The following is a 20,275-nucleotide window of genomic DNA, read 5'->3' as shown; positions in this document are numbered from 1 at the left end:
GAGTAGTTGGTTGGGATGGTCAAGGGTAGTTAGTTAGTTAGGCTGTTGTGTTTTGGTATGGTTGTTTAAACTTTGGAGTTGCAACATATTAGAAAGTTATTAGTAATACCTTGAAAGTTTTGTTATTGTAATATCAAGGTATTACTAATTGGAAGAATGTGTTGGAGTATTAGAGATGTTTGTATCTAATGTGTGAAGCTTGTCAAGATGCTGAATCAGTGAATGCATTGACAAATTAGACAAAGCTACTTTGCTGAGGTAGGATTAATTTTAGTTGATATTAGGCTACTAATGTTAAACTTTGAATCAATTTCTTTCCATGTAGTGTAAAAAAATTTGTAATTAAGCAGCTAGTGAGTTGTAACTATGCAGCTAGGAATGTTCTTTCTTTTTGTTAGCCATTGTACTGAAATATATTTCTCAATAAATCAAGTCATTTGTTTTACAATGGTTATATTTTAATTGTCCACACCACAAGTTCACAAAAATTTCTTATAATCAGCATTTGAATTGAAAATACTTTTCATTGCTATTGGTTTTATTCAATTGTATAAATAACAAGTTGAACTATACAATTTTTTTAGTAGAGGATGAGAAGGCATAACAAAAGAAAATATACAAAAAGGAATGTATTCTAACATTTCTTATAACAAATAGTCTAGTCTAAAGAGAGGACATGGATTTGTCACCCATTCCCACTGGTCCCCATAGAGTCTACTAGGATCCCATGGTGCAAAAATAAGAAAGAAAGGGGCCAGACTGGTGTTGCCCCACTACCTAAAGTTACCACTTTGAATTTTGTCTCATTTGGCCACACAATCTAATTTCAACCATATTCTTTTGATGTTCTGATTTGACCAATTTTAGCCCTTGAATTTGAATTTAGCATGTTCTCTAATGTTATTACCTAAATGTGGCACCACAGCTACACATGACTCCTAAAATTGATATCATGTATATGTAAGGATACACTTAAACAAAAAATGCTAAACACAAAAATAAATATCATAATTGGAATATATGTAATCCCCTAGTCCCTAAAAGAAAATACTTGCAAAATAATTATATGAATTGAGAGGTTCGGAATATTTATTTGGTTGGAAGGGAAGAAGAAACCAAATCCAACAACTAAATTTAGAAGGTTATGCTAATTAATCAAGGTTATTAAATTTTGTTGTAGAATGCTTACATCATCTGATTCCTCTTTCTCTTCCACCTTTTCCTCTTTCTTTGCCTCGGCTGCAACAGGTTATGCAAATTTAGAAGGTTATGCTAATTAATCATTTGTGCTTTTATTTTTGTTCTTGGGTTATAATTACAAATTTTTTTTAAAAAAATTGGGGCTTTTGAGTTTTGATACCTTCTAAATGTTTGCAGTATGGAGCCTCGGATTGATGACGAGCCACAGATCTTGCACCCTGGTCCACTTGACGAGTCATTGTTGACGTGACAAAGATATCATCGATCAGAGGACATTTGGAATGGCGAGGTGAAATATCTAGTTCTAACAATCGCTTTAATTTTTACGTTGTCTTTGACTTTTAGTTAGCAAGTTCTTTCAAAACACAGTTTGTAGTTGTAATAACCGCTATAATTTTTATGGATTTTGCAGGACCCGGGCCCACTTACGTGCTGTGGTCGCACTAAGGAGATGGCAAGCATTCAGATGGAAGATAATCGGGTGATTGACATTATCAAGTTGCTAAGGCTGGAAGGATTGTTTAGGGCCCCTTCCAGAGAGATAGATCATTGCCTAATTTCGGCCCTAGTTGAGCGATGGCGGCCGGAGACACATACGTTCCATCTTCCACATGGTGAGATGTCAATCACCCTACAAGATGTGGAGGTCATTTTCGGACTTCCTATAGACGGTGAGGTCTTGGTTGGGCCGACTGCTGTGGTGGATGGAGATTGGCGAGATCTGTGCATGGAGTTGCTTGGTTTTACTCCGGCGAATGACAACAAAACGTTGGTGGGGCAAAGAATTCTCATCGGCCGCCTTGTTCACGCCATTGCGGTGCCACGCCTCATGACGCAACGGAGATGCGAGATACACCGGTATGCTCGGTGCTACATTTTAGCGCTGCTAGGGGATAAGCTTTTCATGGACAAGTCGGGAGATAGGGTGCATTTGATGTTCTTGGCGTTCTGCGTGACCTTCGTGATCCGCCACGGTATAGTTGGGGTAGTGGTTGCTTGGCACAGTTGTACAGAGAGTTGTGTCGGGCAAGCGAGAAAGGGGCATCGCAGATTGGTGGGGCGTGCACATTGGTCCAGTATTAGGCATGGGCAAGGTTGCCATTCTTGTGCCCGAGGATAGAGCCCCCACCTGGATGTGATTATGGCCCATGGCCATATGCTCCACTTGCATTTAAGTAAGTATTTTTCTAATATTGTGTGTGCAATGTACTCTTCTTAGTAACTATAACATGGGTATTATCTTATCTTATGTTATTCGCTTCTAACTGTAGGTGGGTGCGGGTGCCAAGCTCGAAGAGTAGGCCATCCGGCATGGCCTTGATCCACTATCGCGGGCAATTAGTTAGAATTCAGCCGGACCAAGTATGGCAAACAAAAATTCTGTTTGGTTATGTTAATTTTTGTTTTAATAAACTTGATGTTATGATAATTGTTTTTTGTTTCTATTGTAGATTGTGTGGCAGCCATACGAGGCAGACTTCGGCCACCTTCCTGACTTTTGCGTTGCAGGGAGGGATACGTGGACGGCAAGGGTGCCACTTGTGTGTTTTTGCATAGTAGAGATACACCACCCAGATCGTGTCCTTCGTCAGTTTGGGTTGGCGCAAGAGCGGCCCGACCATGTTGTGTACGATGAAAGACTGCATAGAATAGACTTGCGTGGGAAGGTGGAGAAGAATTGGAGGGAGGAGCATGGACCGTATATCCTTACATGGGATGCGAGACAACAACGACTTTGCCATGCACCTCCTCAGACTGGTGAGATGCCTCGCGATCATGACTATTACCGCTGGTACCGTCCAGTCACTCGAAAGTATGTCGACCGCAACAGCGCAAAATTAGATATAGCGGTAATGTGTTCTAATTAGATATATCTTAGTTGAGTATTTGGGTAGATTAATAAGTACTATACTATATTATCCATTCTACAATTGATACGTAAATGTCTCAAATTTAATTGTACTGGTTCTTTCTCGGTTTCAGATTGAAAGCCATTTAGCGCTGTTGGAGATGCTTCCTGTAGGCAGCCGAGCCCACAACCATGTCCGACGCGTCCTAAATGATCTGGCTGGGCTTGGTGGTGGTCCTGCACCAAATGGAGAGGCAAACAATGGGCATGAGGCCGAATCGGCGGATATTGCAATCCCAAGCACAAGCGCGGCACACCGTACGTACACCGACCCGTGCTACGCGGCTAGGGGCCGTGGTGGGCACTACGGCAAGCCCAAGCACAAGCGCAACTAGGGGCCATGGTCGGCTGCTACGGCAAGCCGAAGGACAAGTGCAGCTAGGGGCCGTGGTCGGTGTGCAACAACCGCTCGGGTTGTAAGTAGTCTTGAGATACCTGCACCCATCCCGCACGCATCTCTCCAACCTGAGGTCCCTCCACCCATGGTAGATGCATCTCCTCAGCCCGAGGTCCCTTCACCCACCCCACCTTCACAGCCCAGTTTCGATCTCGGTATTGATTCTTAGTTGACCCCTCCTATGCACCCCGAGACACCCTCAAACCCATCCACTAGCTCTACTGCACCCACTTTGCCCATAGACCCACCTCGTACTGAACCCATGACAATGATCCCCACTCCTAGCCTGTACACAGAGCATCATTACCCACCTACCTCATCCTCATCTGACCCTCTAGGACCTGCAGTTGGGATTGACACTCTTCGACGATGCTGATGTACTGGACGAGCATCCCCTTCATCAGCCCTCACCCCCACGAGGTCGACCGCAACGTGCTAGAAGAGCTCCCACTTGTGGGACAGGTGGACACAAAATAAGACACAAAGGCAGCTCTATGGTACAATACCATTAATTACGATGTATAGGCCTATTTTGCAGTTCATTTTATCTTATCATTACACCAAATATTGACTGTATGCATCTAATGTCTTTGCAGCACGATGATGAGCCTAAGGATGATGCCCCGTAGCCTCCTCCCCGCCCAAACATTACACGAGAGTTAAAAAACGCAAAATTGGTGAACCTTGAAAAAGAGGTTTGTTACAGAGGTAATGTCTAATGTGATCTTTTTTCCTGTTGGGGCTCTTATTTGTTGTGTGTGTGTGTTTGATGCTTCATATTTTTACAGCTTTAAGTTTACAATTTTTACTAGAAGTATGGCATTGGTTATTTGTTAGTGTGTTTGAATATGGTACTCTTTATAGCAACTATTTTTTTTTAATAAACTTCTTTATAGCAACTAAGTTGAATGTATGTACGAGAAAACCCAAGTCCTTGATTTCTCAACCCTTCCTCAAAGCTTTGTTTTTGTGTGGTTCTTCTTGTTTGAATTGTTATGCTGTTTTGTTCTTTTATATATGCCTAATAAGTGACGTATACTTCTTTTTACAGTACATACATGGTCTGGCTGCTCGAGGAGTTCATTATCTACATCGGCCAGGGCATTACTTCAGGATATTGGGTTTCTTCTTCTTCCGGTCTGTATCAATTTGTTCTCTTTTTTCTCCCGGTTTGTGTAATGTACTTCTTATTGTAGAATTCTTTTCTTATATTTAATCTTTATGTGAAAATAGGAACTTGGGAAAGACAAAGCTTATATCAGTGAGACTTTATTCACCCTCATTTTTATATCTTTCTTCTTGGTAAGGCTTTGCTGTTGTCTTTGCTATCTTGGTTATATATCTTTGTATGGCTGCATCTGTAACCATTCTTTTCCTGTTTGAAGTGCTGTATTCTAGAGTGTTGACACTGTTTCCATTGAATTATGTTCTTTCTTTGTTGCATCTGGAATTAGGATTAATGGAAGACAACATGCTAAATTTTGTACATTTAAATTCAGTGCTTACTATTTTTTGATAAGCAACTCACGTACCTCCTGCAATATGCCTTTCTCATTGCCTCCACGAGACTATTGATTTTCCTGTTGCCTTCTTTGTTCTATAAAGTTAGGCAAATCGGTTTATTAGGAATGTGCACTATTTATTTGTAAATTATACATGCACCTAATAAGTTATTTGAACCCATGACCTCACCCTTCATCACATTCTTATAGTTGATGTGCATGCTATGTTATTCTTAAGAAGCGTAGTTCTTGCTCAAAAGGTTTTGTAAAAAATTCCTTTGAATTGTTTATATAAAATACTTTTGGACATTATTTGATTATATAAAGGAGGCTCTTCTGCTATATTATTCTTTTTGAGTTGCTGTTTGGGGGTGGGTTTTCTTTGACGTCTAACAGTACAAAAAGGGCCCTCCTGGCAGGAACTTTTTTGGTTCCCCAGGGCCAAAACAAGATTTTATTCAGTGCAAAAATGCTTTCTGCTTAAGATAGGATTTTGAGTAGAGGTTCTTGTTTTCTATGTGGAACATATGAGCAGTGCTATGCCTTTTATGATTTTGGAAGCAGAGGATTGGAGAATATTTTTTGGACTTGGGAAGTAGTTCTGAAGGGCATGTCTGTGAGGCTTTTAGAGTTAGAAGTGAGGAGTTGTGGTAGGGACAGAATACTATTGCTTGGAGGGCAGTGTTCCTGTTTGTGATGAGGAGCATTTGGTTGGAAAGGAATAAGTGCATGTTTGAATGCAAGGATAATTGTTCGGAGAGCTCAAAATGGGTTTTCTCCAGGAATTTATTCTATTTTTATTTTATTTTTGATTTTGTAAGATCCTCTTTCACAGCTTATTGTTCTTCTTTGAGCAATGTATGTGTCTAGGGACATAGCATGGTTAGAACACACACACACACACACACACACAGAGGCAGGTTCCCGCACAAACATGTGCTTGTGTGTTTCTGGGGGCATAGTATGGTTTGAACTGTAATTAAAAAATGCTTCCTTTTGTAGAGTACGGTGACGTTTCTCAATTTGCTTTGTCTTTTGAAAGCATAGAAGTTATTGTCCAAGAATTTACCTTCTTTTCAGAAAATTGGGATGTTTAAATGTCAGATGTAAATGCAAGTTGAAGTCTATAATTACAATTTGATTCATTCTTCTTTAGAATTTTTCTACTATTGTCATTTTATGGGATAGTGACTCTGTAAGACATGCAGAATGTCCTTATCCAAGAGGGGAAGGATATGGCATCTGTGCTTTATACATATCGCAGTTGTGTCAAAGCGCTTCCTCAGGTCAGTTTTGGGTTTAGTTTGTAATGCTTTTTTTTTCCTTTTCTTTTCTGGACATCAAGTGTATGCATGGTCATTGTTGCTAATTAGCATTATATGGAGAACTGTGCTTGCAATCATTTATCTAAAACTACTCCTTTATGCTTATATATATATATATATATATATATATATATATATATAAATGTGCGTGCGGCTTAACCTGAAAGAACCTTCCCGTCTGTTTGAACTTGAAGTTCTTTTACATTTTCACAAAAATCTGGTATTTCAAAATGAATGAAGTTCCTAGTTTGTATATTTTCAGTCACTTATATACTTTATCATGGCCCGAGGACTGCTGTATGGTTGGAATATGCATTGAATGATAACTATCAGCTTAGGCTTTTAGGATTGTTAGTAATTTATCATATTTGCATTGCGGGTGGTATTGATTTTGTATCTGTCTTTACTCTATACCTTCTATTTAAGTTAATAAATCTGTGTGTTGGATCCCACTCATTAATATAGAATAAAAATTAAATTTATCCTCTTCCATCAGCATTGGCTTGTGGGATTATGATAATTTATAAATAAAAATCTATATTGGCAGCTTCCTGATTCTATGAAGCAAAGTCAAGCTGACTTGTATCTGGAAACGTATCAAGTTTTGGACTTGGAGATGAGTCGTTTGCGTGAAATTCAACGATGGCAAGCATCGGCTGCATCAAAAGTATGAGCTATTTGTTTACTCTTTTGTTTTCTGTTTTTAAGCTTGATTCAAACTTCCAGTTCCGATTATAGGTGTTTTGTGATGCAGTTAGCTGCTGATATGCAACGCTTTTCTAGGCCTGAGCGCCGCATAAATGGCCCGACAATCACTCATCTCTGGTCTGTTTTATTTATTTATATATTTATTTTTGGTTTGGAACTGATTCCTCGTTTTTCTGTTTTTGATACTACCTCATTTCAAGTGATGATGGCTAGTAGCTATCCCCTTAAGACATCTTTCTCTATTTTAGGTCCATGTTGAAGTTACTTGATGTCTTCGTGCAACTTGATCATCTCAAAAAACGCCAAAGCAAGCATACCTAATGATTTCTCTTGGTATAAGAGGTATGGAAATCATCTTTGGTCTGTATTATTTTGCTATATCTTGGTTATATCTCCTAGGCTCCTTGAAATGGGTTTACATACTATTTCTTCTGTTTGTTCTTTTGATCATATTAATTGGGAATGCTCTTTTCATTGGGTCAGAAGATGTTCAAAGCAGAAATCTTAGGCAGGATAGACAATGAGAAAACGCACTGGAATTTTCATTTTCAGATACAAGGAAGTAGGTTTCTATTTAGTAAAACAACAGTGCTGAAGAAATGATGGGATTTCTTTCTTCCTTGATTGGGGATGCATGCTGGTTGACGGGTGCTGAAACTCCCTTTCCTTTCATGGTCTGGGTGTGCTTTTGTATCTAAAAAATAAAAAATGAATAAGGATAGCAAGAGAAAGTCTATCCTGGTTTCAAGACTCATTGGGTGTCTGTGCATGTGATGTACCAATCAAAAGAAAAGAAAGAAAAGAAGAACAAGAGGAAGCCTAAAGTAGTCACACCTAGAGTTTCCTTAGCATAAAACTAAAGAAAGATTCCACACTCTGGCTAGCACTTCATAGTTGACTTTGCTGGTTGAAAGTTGTGGACTCCCAGTAATATAGGATTAGGAATGCCAAGCAGCACACACACACACACATATATATAGAAAAGCCAACAGGATCTTGCAATTGTACTTTGAAGAATGAAACTGAACTTAAAGCTATTAAAGACCAACTGTAGACATTATTCTCATTCTTGTTCCTTTTAGCATTTTTGCATAGACATTCTGTTAACCTCCAGCTGAATTTTTAGAAAATATTTGGAACACCTAACGTATTCCTTATTATAATAATAATAATAATAATATTATTATTATTATTTATTTTAATAAATTTATGCTTAGGATAATACTGAATTTGAATTTTTTTGTGCTTAGGAATACAAGATATAGCTTAAGTAAGATCGGCCTTAGTGTCAATGAAACATTATTGTAGTCCAGGCTTAGTCCTTGTAATAGAATTTGATGCCCCAATTATTCAGTTCAAAATTTCTAAATATACTTACAAGAAATTCTCCCCAAATTTCAAAGTTTGGATTTTTGGCAAGCACTCAAAAAGGCCATTATGCTACTTCTTTACAAGCCTGTGGGGTTAACAAGAAAATAAAACAAAACTGAAAAATAAAAATTCATAAAATGACAAGATTGAGTCAATGAAACACCTTTTACTTCACTGTTAAGTGGCCGAATATTTGGTTAGTTGTGTTTGCTTCATTCTAGGTAGCTTTGTTTATGCCGAAGACTACAATGGTTGCTGGAACACAAGAGTTCCAAGATATGGAAAGCGCTACCATTATGTGTATTTTGGAGAATGAGAGGAGGAATTGAACTTTTGATGGGATTGGACCCCCAAATCACGTTCTAAAGTAATTTAGTTGAAGGAAGGTATGACTGAATGACTATTTTGTGTAGTATCCTTGCATCCTCCTTTCTAGAATTTTTAGATCTTTAGAATCTTAGATTGTAATCACTTAGGGCACATTTGTGTATTTGAAGTAGTTCATCTTTTGAATAAAATTATGTTACTTATCAGAAAGAAAACAAGATTTGCTATTGATTTATTAACCCTTTTGATAAAATTTCTCCACAATTATTAGCAGTTTATTTCTTAAATTTTTTTAATTGAATATTCACACAAGTCAGCATTCAATTTATCTCTGAATATTCAGGACATTCACACAAGTCAGCATTCAGTGGCAAGACACTGATTCAATGAGGGAGGAGTTAGATGATTTACAGGTGTGCGAGTGTGGTTCCCTTTGTTTCTTTACATGTAGATACAAGATGAATTTAATGTATGGCTGTTTTTGTTTGGGAACTTTTTTTTTTTTTAACCCGGGGGGGGGGGGGGGGGTGGTTTTACATTCACAATTGATATTGTGCCATTCTGCTAGTGGATTGATTGCAATTATCTTCTCACTATTTGTGCAGATTTTCTTAAGCACAAGGTGGGCTATCTTATTGAATTTGCATGTTGAGATGTTCCGTGTGAACAAGTATCCTGTCTATGTTACTATTATTTTTTATATATTGACTACTATGGAAAAATCTATATGATACCTGGAGTGATTACATTTTCCTTGTTTGATAGTTAAATTGATACATGTTTTACAACAAGGATAATAACGACAAATTTGTCTCAAAACACTGGCCACAATATTCTTCAATTATCATGGGACTGTTATTGCTTGGCATAAGTTCAGCTGCAAGTTCATGACTTAAATGTAGTTCTGGCTTGGTGCAAGTGCAACCCAGGGTTGAATAGGAGCCCTAAGGGTCTAGTTGTTGAAACATATGAATCCTTTTTCCATTTAATTCATTGTGTCATAGGGTTTGAAATAAACATTAAGAGAACATGGATTTCAATTTTTTAACAAAATCTTCTCGCTTTATGCTGTTTGATGGAATGGTTTTGCATTGAAATTTTACAGGCCTACCAGTGGAGAAGTTGCAACAGACATCCAAGTAGATGGAGCAGCCTAAGCTCACAGAATGGCCTTCTAAGAAAGACATAGGCCATATGTTTGAGTTTATAGCATGTTATGTTGCATGTGAAAGAGCTAATGTCTCAAAAAGTGTCCTGAGTCAGATTTTAGAATACTTGACATCACAAAATAATTTTCCAACTAGTGTTTCCTCTCATCACATAACTTCAACAAGAAGGGAGAAGCAGGTGCTTGCCCTTCTAGATTTTATATGGTTTGTGGTTTGAAATTTTGTTCAATTGCTGATCTCACTTTTTTTTTTAGTTTGAGCCACAAAGCTCTTGGTTGATAATCTCACATTTGGTTAAATTTCCATGATGACATCAATGAGTTATCTGCGGGGTGTTTGGGTTATAGAGACTAGTTACAAAGATTTTATTTTTTACTTTTATAATTTGTAAACTCCTTATATGGTATAAATTGCCTTAACTGGCCTGCAATGGTTTTTCTTTTGGAGATGTTTTTTCCACTTTATCATTTGGTGCATTGCCAATTTGTGGTTAATAATCACAATCTTGCGGAAGACAAAATTGAGATAAATTGATAATTAATCAATAATTTCGGTGGATTTTCAACTAAGGTTAAAATTTGTATCTTATTTAAAATTTACAAGAAAAAGAAAAAGAAAAAAAAGAAACAAAAGCAGAGAGTTAAGGCATGACGTGTAGGAAATTATTTGATTTGAGAAAAAAAGCTCGGTGGTTTAGTTGTTTCAAATGTTAGATCTGTTCAGTGGGGCTCATGGAACCTTTGGAAGTGGAATGCCAAAGGATGATCAGAGTCTTTGATGACAATGGAGATGGACGAATTGATTTCAAAGAATTTGCCAAAGAATTTAAATAATGACATTCAGTATTACGTTAGAAAAGCGAGTTTTACTCACGGAATATTGAGTTTAGACCATAATTTTCACCAAGCACTTATAATTCTTGCAAACACTAATACAAGTACATCTTTTCATAACATACCAACAACGAACAACAGGGAAAAAATGAGCAAGTGATTTCCTATAAACTTAGCCAAAAGTAATGAACAATTCATCTTTAGATTTGCAAAAGGTGCACGTACAATAGGATCATTTGCCCTCACGATCAACAACATTTTGTATTGCACAAAACGTGTAGACATCAACAACAACGTTGAATGTTCGTAGGTAGAAATTTTTGGAAGTCATCATTGCTTGAATCTGAGAAGTCTGAAATGTCACTTTCATCATCTAACGCAGTAATTTCATTAATAGACTTTATGGCTCGCTCTTGCGCCTTCCCCTTTAGATGCTTCCTAGCTTTTTGGACTGCATGAAAACGGTCTAACCGCCTTTGCATTTGATTGTTCTCTTGTTCAAGGCGAGCAAGTATGTTGGCAGGCTCATCTTTAGGTAACTCGGCTGAGCGTGCCTTAGGAACTCGTAACCCGTGCCATCGACAATACACCTCCAACTCACACCTCTTCTCGTATAGGGTTGACCATGGTGGTTCTGCTACGGTGAACTCCATTGCGGTGGTATCTGTACTTAGTTTTGTAGGTTTGCCGACCATGATGTGGCCAACGCTTCGAAGACTCTCGTACGTGTATATTGGCATATTTACGAAATCTCTCTTCTTTCCAACCCATTTCCCTCCATAGTGGTCTGTGTATGTTTATAGTTGTTGATCTGCTGGAACTTGTGATAATTCATTTGTTGAAGTAGATTGAAACTTGTTTCTACGTGTACGAGATGATGTTGAGGCGTTGCGACTCATAACTTACTCAACCTACAAAGTTAGTGGTGTAGGAATAAGAAAAGAATTGTGGTACATTTATAACCTCATTCCACTGTGTATTTAATAATAAAATTTAATATATTCAGGCTTGTCGTGTCAATACAAGCTGAAAAACCACTACACGAATTTTTTGTTCAAATGTTCCCAATGTCACAGTGAGATTCTCTTATTCTGGGCAGTAGTTGCAGTGTACTGCCATGACTATTCAGCTGAACAGTATTCATGTGAAGAGTATTTAGCATGCTTGTGTTTCATCTGACATGAACTTGACAAGACAATACCGAGTTGTGTTAAATGCATCATAAACTTTTCAGGGGTCTTCTGCATCCTTGAAAACAGTGCATTGCAAAATGATGCAGATCTGTTTATTGACGTGAGTGTGAATGATATGACTAGATAGGGTTCAACAGTGCCGAGATATTGAGCAGCACATGTAGCATTATGAATATCAGTGTAGCAATGATGGACAGCTGACCCCCAAACTCTAGAATTTGTTTTAATAAATTTAGATTTTGAATAAGGGCTCTCAACCTAAACTTGTTGTCTCCAATTATATATGTAAGTACACAAAGATGGATCTTCCTGACCAAAATGGAACAAAGTGGACTGAATGGACCAAATTAGACCAAATCAGACCGAATCAGACCAAATCAGACCAAATCAGACCAAATAATTAGACCAAATTATCCAAATCAGACCAAATAATTAGACCAAAATATCCAAATCAGACCAAATCAGACCAAGTAAGACCAAATAAGACCAAATCAGACCAAGTAAGACCAAATAAGACCAAATTAGACCAAATCAGACCAAATTAGACCAAATTAGACCAAATGGACCGATTTTATTTTCCACTATAACTCCAGTATTAAAGAATCGAGATACCAAAGGAACTCGAGTTTTAGAGACTCGAGTTCCACTGTGCAAATATTTTTTCCCAACTGCTCTGTTTCAGGCAGAGAGGCAGAGAGGCATGCCCTGTTTCAAAAAAATTTGCCCAGTGGAACTCGAGTCTCTAAAACTCGATTTTCACTGGGCAAATTTTTTTCCCCAACAGCATGCTCTGTTTCAGGCAGAGAGGCAGAGAGGCATGCCCTGTTTCAAAAAAATTTGCCCAGTGGAACTCGAGTCTCTAAAACTCGATTTTCACTGGGCAAAATTTTTTTCCCCAACAGCATGCTCTGTTTCAGGCAGAGAGGCAGAGAGGCATGCCCTGTTTCAAAAAAATTTGCCCACTGGAACTCGAGTTTCTAAAACTCGATTTTCACTGGGCAAATTTTTTTCCCCAACAGCATGCTCTGTTTCAGGCATTGTTTTACAATGTAAATGCACTCAAATCACAACAAAGTCATTCTCAATATATCACCATTCTAAACATGTCCAACCGCGCTTAATTTGCAATTCTAACCATACTACTCAAATCACAATCTTCATAGAGGTACATTGGATAGACAATTACAAGTACATTCAACAACAATCAAAAAGTTCACATAGAGCCAATACAGCCAATACAACGTAGTCACTTTTCCTAAGATCAGCGGTCCGCATGACAAAAACGTCGTCCATGGAAGGATGCCTGAAAAACGTAGAGTATTTACGTTAGGAGACAAGATAGTAAACATTAGGTAAACATCGAATGAACAACAATTATTTAACCGATGCATAACTTTTTGCCAACCTACCTAGTATGGAACATGGCCGCTTGTGGAAGCACCACGGGACTGCGGACATTTTCTGCGGTTATGCCCGGAAGCATGACACAGTCCACATGTCTGCTTCGGTTGACTCTCTATCAAATCTGCGTCCTCCCTCCGCCATCCCAGTTCTTGATCCTTATTCCTCACTCCATCCATCTCATTCCTTATTCGTGACTTCACCGGTCGACCTTTGGCCCGCAACAATGCCGGATTAGGCAACCACTTTGGCCCCATGGGATCCCTCCATAATGACTGTGACTTAGGAACCACAAATGCATGCTCATAAGTGTTAAGGGCATGGTTCAAACCATAACATGGGTGAATATATGTGGTCGAATCAATATGTAAATAGTCACATACTCTAATTGCATGTGAACACGGGATCCCTATATTTTGCCATTTCCCACAACTGCATGTTTTTTCCCGTAACCGAACTTCGTAACTGTGGTTTCCCCCTCCTGCGCTACACACGTTGAGTTGGGTAACTACTTGAAATATCAGCTCTTCATTGCTAAATGGCTTGAGATAGTGTTTCTCAGATTTACGCTTATTTCCATCCCACGTGGATAAGGCATATTCACTCCATTTCTTACCCTCTGACAACTCTAAATGGTATTCTTTGTGCCGGTCGTGGAAATATTGAACAAGTTTGCTCCAAGTGAACTCAACCAACGCGGCAATAGGAAGGCCCCGTGCACCTTTCAGCACACCATTGAAACACTCTGATATATTGGTTGTCATTGCTCCAAAACGTCTCCCACCATCGTATGACTGGGTCCACATGTCCACATCCTCGCTCATTAGGTATGTGTATGGAAGATAATCTTGATTCTTTTCCTTACCATCCCTCCCCGTCACCTTCTTCTTCTTCCTAATGGCCTCAATTTCCACCTGCTTAATGGAGTCCATTATGGTAGTAAATTTAACTACCTGACTAGCATATCCCGCTTTCAACGCCGCTGACTTTAGAGTCGAGTTCTGAAAATGGGTGTTGAAGTTGCTAGCAACATGTCGAAGACAATATCTATGAAATACCCCTGCTTTTCCATCATCCCTTCTAGGCCAGTTTGCAATGGCGTTTTTGATACCGAGATGTCAGTCAGAAATTATGCAAATGCCGTCGTCAGGTATCAGGTGGCCAATTGTTTCTCTGAGGCATCGTAAAAACCACCTCCAACTGGACCCTGACTCACAATCCACAACAGCAAATGCGAGAGGGAATACCTTGTTGTTAGCATCGGTTGCCATTGCGACCAACAACTTTCCCTGGTATTTACCATACAGATGGGTCCCATCAATACTGATAACCGGCTTGCAGTATTTGAATCCTGATATGCATGGACCGAAAGACCAAAACACATAATGCAACAATACGGTGTGATCTTCATCGGTGGGTGTGACACGATAGCAAAACTGGGTAGTCGGGTCCTGATCAATATACGCCATTAGCAACTTTTGCAGCCTTTGGTAAGATTCTTCCCAATCTCCAAACATAAGCGCAATCGCCTTTTGTTTCGCATCCCATACCTTGTAGTAAGAAGGCTTATGGCCATTATATTTCGCCTCTATCAGAGATCTGAGATGCTTAATTTGAGTGGTGTGATCCTCAAGTAACTTGTTATGGATTTCTGCTGCAATAAAATTACAACTCATCATTCTACCATCATTTCGCACCCCAGTCGGTATACACGTGTGAGGACCCACATACACGGTGACCATCCATAGATTTTGGAGCTCGGGCTTCATAACTGCGTAGACATACCACTTGCATGACTCATGCACGCATTTCGCACAAAAATTTTTCTTCGTCGACCTAGTGATCTTAAACTGTTTGTTTTCCTTGAGGGCACAAATTGTTAATACGTGCTTCACCTCCACTTTACTAGCAAAAGTCAACCCTTTGCACAAATTCATCCCCTCTCTCCAAGTAGACACAAGTGGCATCTCAATATGCGAAGGATCAACCATATTTTCCCAAGTATTTGCAGAGAATGACAACGCAGGAGGTGCGTAGGGAGGGATTGTGTTTGTAATATTTTGGACACTAATAACATTGTCTGCATCAAGTTCACCACCGTTCAATGTCTCATCGTCATCAATGTCCCTCTCAAAGTCCCCAAAGTCCCGAAAGTCCCCTCTCTCAATCATGTCTTCATAGTCATCTTTATCGGCAAAATCTTCACCGTTAATGGCAAGATTCTCATCAACATAGTCGTCATCATCATCGTCATCATCATCATCGTCATCATCATTGTTAACGACAGTAGTCTCATCAACATAGTCGTCGTCGTCGTCGTCATCATTGTCATCATCATTGTTAACGGCAGTAGTCTCATCAACATAGTCGTCGTCATCATCATCATCATCATCTCCATCGGCATGAACATCATCATCCTCTACATGTGTAGAATACTCATATTGAGCATCCGGAAGCGCAACTTGTAAGCTTGTGGCACGCGGCTCCAACTGTATGTACAACTTAATGTTACTTACTTCAGCTATACTCTCCAACTTGTCAAACATGATCTTCACATGTTTGTCTTTTTCTATCAGCATATACTTGTAATTAATCCGGTGCTTCATGATTTCATTTGGCATACGATAAGTAATTTGCATGTTGTACGCATCAGGATTCTTACACAACTCTTCCATGACAAATATCTTCAATTCATCAAGGGTTTTCAACCTACGATCAACTTCGGCATAATAGGTTTTCATACCCGGCCCCTCAAATGGCAATCCCTTGTTCGCATTGGGATTCTTAAGCGGACCACCATGGTATATGATTATAACAATATCAGGCATTGTGAACCTGTTCAAGTCAAGTCCTATGTTAGTTAAATCACATAGTCGTAAAGTGAGGGAAAAAAGTAATGCAATCTTACCAATGAACATATTCAAGACAGGTTATAGAGTGCCCATTAATATCTAAATGCCAAGACGTAAACCTTCTAATCCTAGTGGATGGAGAGATGGAATTATCTATTACTCCATTGTGTGGTGACCTATAATGCCTAAAAGGGTTCTGAAAGAACTAGGTGGGTAGAGGAGCATGATTACATACCCATTCACTACATTCATTCACTACCTATTTCATACCCAAACCAATGATAAATAAAGTCAAAAAAACTTGAAAGATCATGATAAAAATAAAAGCCTAGAAATGATGAATAAAATTTTGATAATTACATACCCATTCCCATTCATTACATTCATTCACTACCCATTTCATACCCAAACCAATGATAAATAAAGTCAAAGAAATTTGTAAGATCATGATAAAAATAAAAACCTAGAAATGATGAATAAAATTTTGATAACAAAAACTATACAAATAAATACTCAAAAAATTAACATTAACAAAACAAAGTTCTATAATTCACAATATTGATAAATTAACTAAGTTATGTTAACTATCTACAAAATAAATGGTAAAACTCTTTAACCCACACCCATAGACAACATACCCAACTACAATGACAATCAAATTATGCAAACCCTTACCTTAGATATGAATTTGCTAAGAGGGAAGAGCAGTGAGAGTGGACAATGTGGTTTTGTGAGAGTGAGTGGTGTGAGAGAGTTATGGTGTGAGAGAGTTATGGGTGACTGAGAGTTAGTGAGGGTGAGTGAGTGAGAGTTAGTGAGGCTGAGAGCTCTGTTTTAGGTTTTCTCTGTGTGTTACTGAGGGTGTGAGTTTCTGTGAGAGTTAATGCCACGGGCTGAGGTTTAAATAACATGGCCAGAGGAAATCGAGTCTATAAGACTCGAGTTACTATCATAAAACTCGAGTCTCTAAGACTCAAGTTCTATGCGTATAAAAACTTAATTTAAAAATAAGATATAGTAAAACTCGAGTTTATAAAACTCGTGTTCTATCGGAAGTAAAACGAGTTTTAGAAACTCGAGATCCAGGCGGCATTTTGTCCACCTCAGCAAGCCCAAAGCGACCATAAAGCGAGTTTTTGAGACTCAATTTATTAGATGAATCTCGAGTTTCAAAAACTCGAGTTGTTATTTTCCTTTATTGTTTCAAACCATGCCTAACTTACTATATTCATGCCATCCACACTGCTAATCTGCACATTCCTCCCCTTCTTCTTGGTGTTGTTGTTGTTATTCTACTCATATTACTACTGTTAGAAGTAGTGGTAAAGAGAACTTGGAAAACCCCAAATCAGAATCGCAAACTATTCTTGAAATTTGTGAGACATGAGTGCAAATCTTGGAGCTTGAGGAATGTTGATCATGCCTTAGACCTATTTGATAAAATGCTTCACTTACACCCTTCGCCTTCCATTCATGATTTTAATCACATGTTGGGTGCCATTGCAAGAATGAGCATTACTCTATTGTGCTTACTCTTATTAAACGAATGGAGTCATTGGTTATCACCGCCAATGTTTATACTATGAATACTTTGATTAATTGCTTCTATCAATTGAACTGTGTTGATTTTGGGTTCCTTGTCTTAGCAACAATTTTGAAACTTGGTTGTCAACTAGACAAAATAACTCTAAACACTCTTCTCAAGGGGTTTTGTCTTCAAGGTAACATTGCTGGAGCTGTGAGGTTGGTGGAAGAAATAGAGAAGAATGGGTATGAGCCTGATGCAATTACTTGTGGAACCATACTAAATGGTCTTTGTAAGATTGGCAAGACTGATAAGGCTATTAGGTTGCTTAGGAAGATAGAAAAAAGGTATTTCGAACCTAATGTGGTGTTCTATAACACAATTATTGACAGTTTATGTAAGGTTAGATTGGTAAATGAGGCTTTGAACCTTTTACCAGAAATGATGGGTAAAGGCATTCGGCTAGATATTGTCACTTACACATGCTTAATACAAGGTCTTTGTAGTTTTGGTTGATGGAAAAAGGCTATTGTTTTGTTGAATGAAATGGCGCAAAGGAAGGTCGTGCCAGATGTGCAAACTTTTAACATATCGGTGGACGCACTTTGCAAAGAATGGATGCTGATAGAGGCGAAAGAAGTTTTTGATGGGATGATTCAAAGAGGCATTGAGCCTAACACAGTCACTTACAATTCTTTGATTGATGGTTACTTTTGGAAAACAAAATGGATGATGCAATTAAATCCTTTAATATGATGCTGGAGAGGGATTGTTCACCTAATTTGTTTAGTTATAACATATTGATCAATGATTATTGCAAAAATAAAAGAATTGATGAGGCAATGCATTTTTTTCATGAAATGTCCAACAAGGGATTGGTTTCTGATTTGTGACTTATAACACACTTATAGGTGGTCTTTGTCGAGTAGAGAGACCTCAAGCTGCACTAGAGCTATTCCATAAGATGCGGGCTTGTGGCCAGCATCCAAATCCCCAAACCTATGCCATCTTGTTAGATGGTTTATTTAAGAACAAATATTTTGTTGAAGCAATTGTATTGTTTAAAGAGATGGAAGAGAAAAATGTGGACCGCAATATTGTGATTTACAGCATCTTAATTGATTGTATGTGCAATGTTGGGGAAGTTATGACTGCAAGAGAGCTCTTTTATAGTCTTGCCACCAAAGGGTTGCAACCTGATGTTTGGACTTACAGTATAATGATCAAGGGGCTTTGCAAAAAGGGTCTTATAGATGAAGCAAGTGAGCTGCTTGAGAAAATGGAAGGGAATAGTTGTTCACCTCATGATTGCACATTTAACACAATCATCCAAGGTTTATTGCAACATAATGAGACATCAAGAGCAATGAAATATCTCCACATAATGGTTGAGAAGGGTTTCTCCGCAAATGCAACCACCGCAACCATGTTTATTAACTTGTTGTCATCTAATCAAGCAGATACAACATTCAAGAATTGCTTAAGAAGTCTTCGTGAATGCTTTTAAGTTTTAAGTTGCTCAACGTCAAGAACAACTTTCATAGCTTGACCCATCACAAGTCAATCTGTAAGTCATATATATATATATATATGCCTTTTGAATTTGATTCTTTTTACACGATTATATTTCTTTTAAAATTTATGCACAAGCTTGTTTGCTGCTTTAACTCTTTGATCTTACTTTGCAATTTCTTTGTGCGTTAATGTTGCTGCTTTGAACCTATTTTTATAAATATCTATTTCAAAATTTAAAAGATGTGAAGTTACTGTTACATATTGTTCTCATAAGATTTGGCATTTTCATGAATACTAATTTCAAAATTTGACTTAGTTAATTCATTGTAAGATAGACACTATTATTATTATTATTTATTTATTTATTTATTATGTATTATGATTATTTATGATTGTCAGCGATAGCATATTGATCAATGGATATTACAAAAATAAACGAATTGATGATGCAATGAGTCTCTTTCATTAAATGTCCAACAAGGGTATGGCTTCTAGTGTTATGACTTACAACATTCTTATAGGTGGATTTGACTGAGTGGCAAGACCCTAGGTTGCGCTAGATCTATTCCATAATATATGAGCTTGCGGCCAACATCCTGATCCCCTGACCTATCTGTCTTGTTAGATGGCTTATTTAAGAACAAACATTTTGTTGAATCAATGGCATTGTTTCAAGAGTTGAAAGACAACAAGTTGGACCACGATATCGCAATTTACAACATCTTGATTACGGGTTTGTGTAACGATGGAAAACTTTCAATTGCAAGAGAACTCTTTTATAGTCTTGCTAGTAAAGGGCTGAAACCTAATGTTCCAACTTACTATATTATGATCAAAGGGCTTTGCATAGAGGGGCTAATAGATGAAGCGGGTGAACTGCTTGAGAAAATGGATTGGAATGGTACACACATATAACACAAGTATCCAAGGGTTACTACAACATAATGAGACATCAAAGGATATGGAACTTGTTATGATAATGGTTAACAAGGGCTTATCAGCTAGGAAGCACGGACATTACATTTAGGGTGTCGTATTTGTGTCATAC

General features: G+C 38.2%; 1 long non-coding RNA gene and 1 pseudogene across 1 annotated transcript; both read left to right on the top strand.

The window, feature by feature from the left end:
* The first annotated feature begins 7,336 nt into the window (after positions 1–7,336).
* On the top strand, positions 7,337–9,402 carry LOC142644197 (uncharacterized). Its single transcript, XR_012845930.1, has 3 exons — positions 7,337–7,383; positions 9,083–9,152; positions 9,345–9,402. It is a non-coding gene; the product is annotated as an uncharacterized LOC142644197 (long non-coding RNA).
* An 8,227-nt stretch (positions 9,403–17,629) lies between these two features.
* LOC142612627 (uncharacterized) lies at positions 17,630–19,209 on the top strand (annotated as a pseudogene).
* Positions 19,210–20,275: the final 1,066 nt, after the last annotated feature.

Source organism: Castanea sativa, chromosome 1 (assembly GCF_040712315.1).
Source record: "Castanea sativa cultivar Marrone di Chiusa Pesio chromosome 1, ASM4071231v1".
Lineage (NCBI taxonomy): Eukaryota > Viridiplantae > Streptophyta > Magnoliopsida > Fagales > Fagaceae > Castanea > Castanea sativa.
Note: the sequence above shows the minus strand (reverse complement) of the source record. Positions and strands in the feature narration are given on the sequence as shown.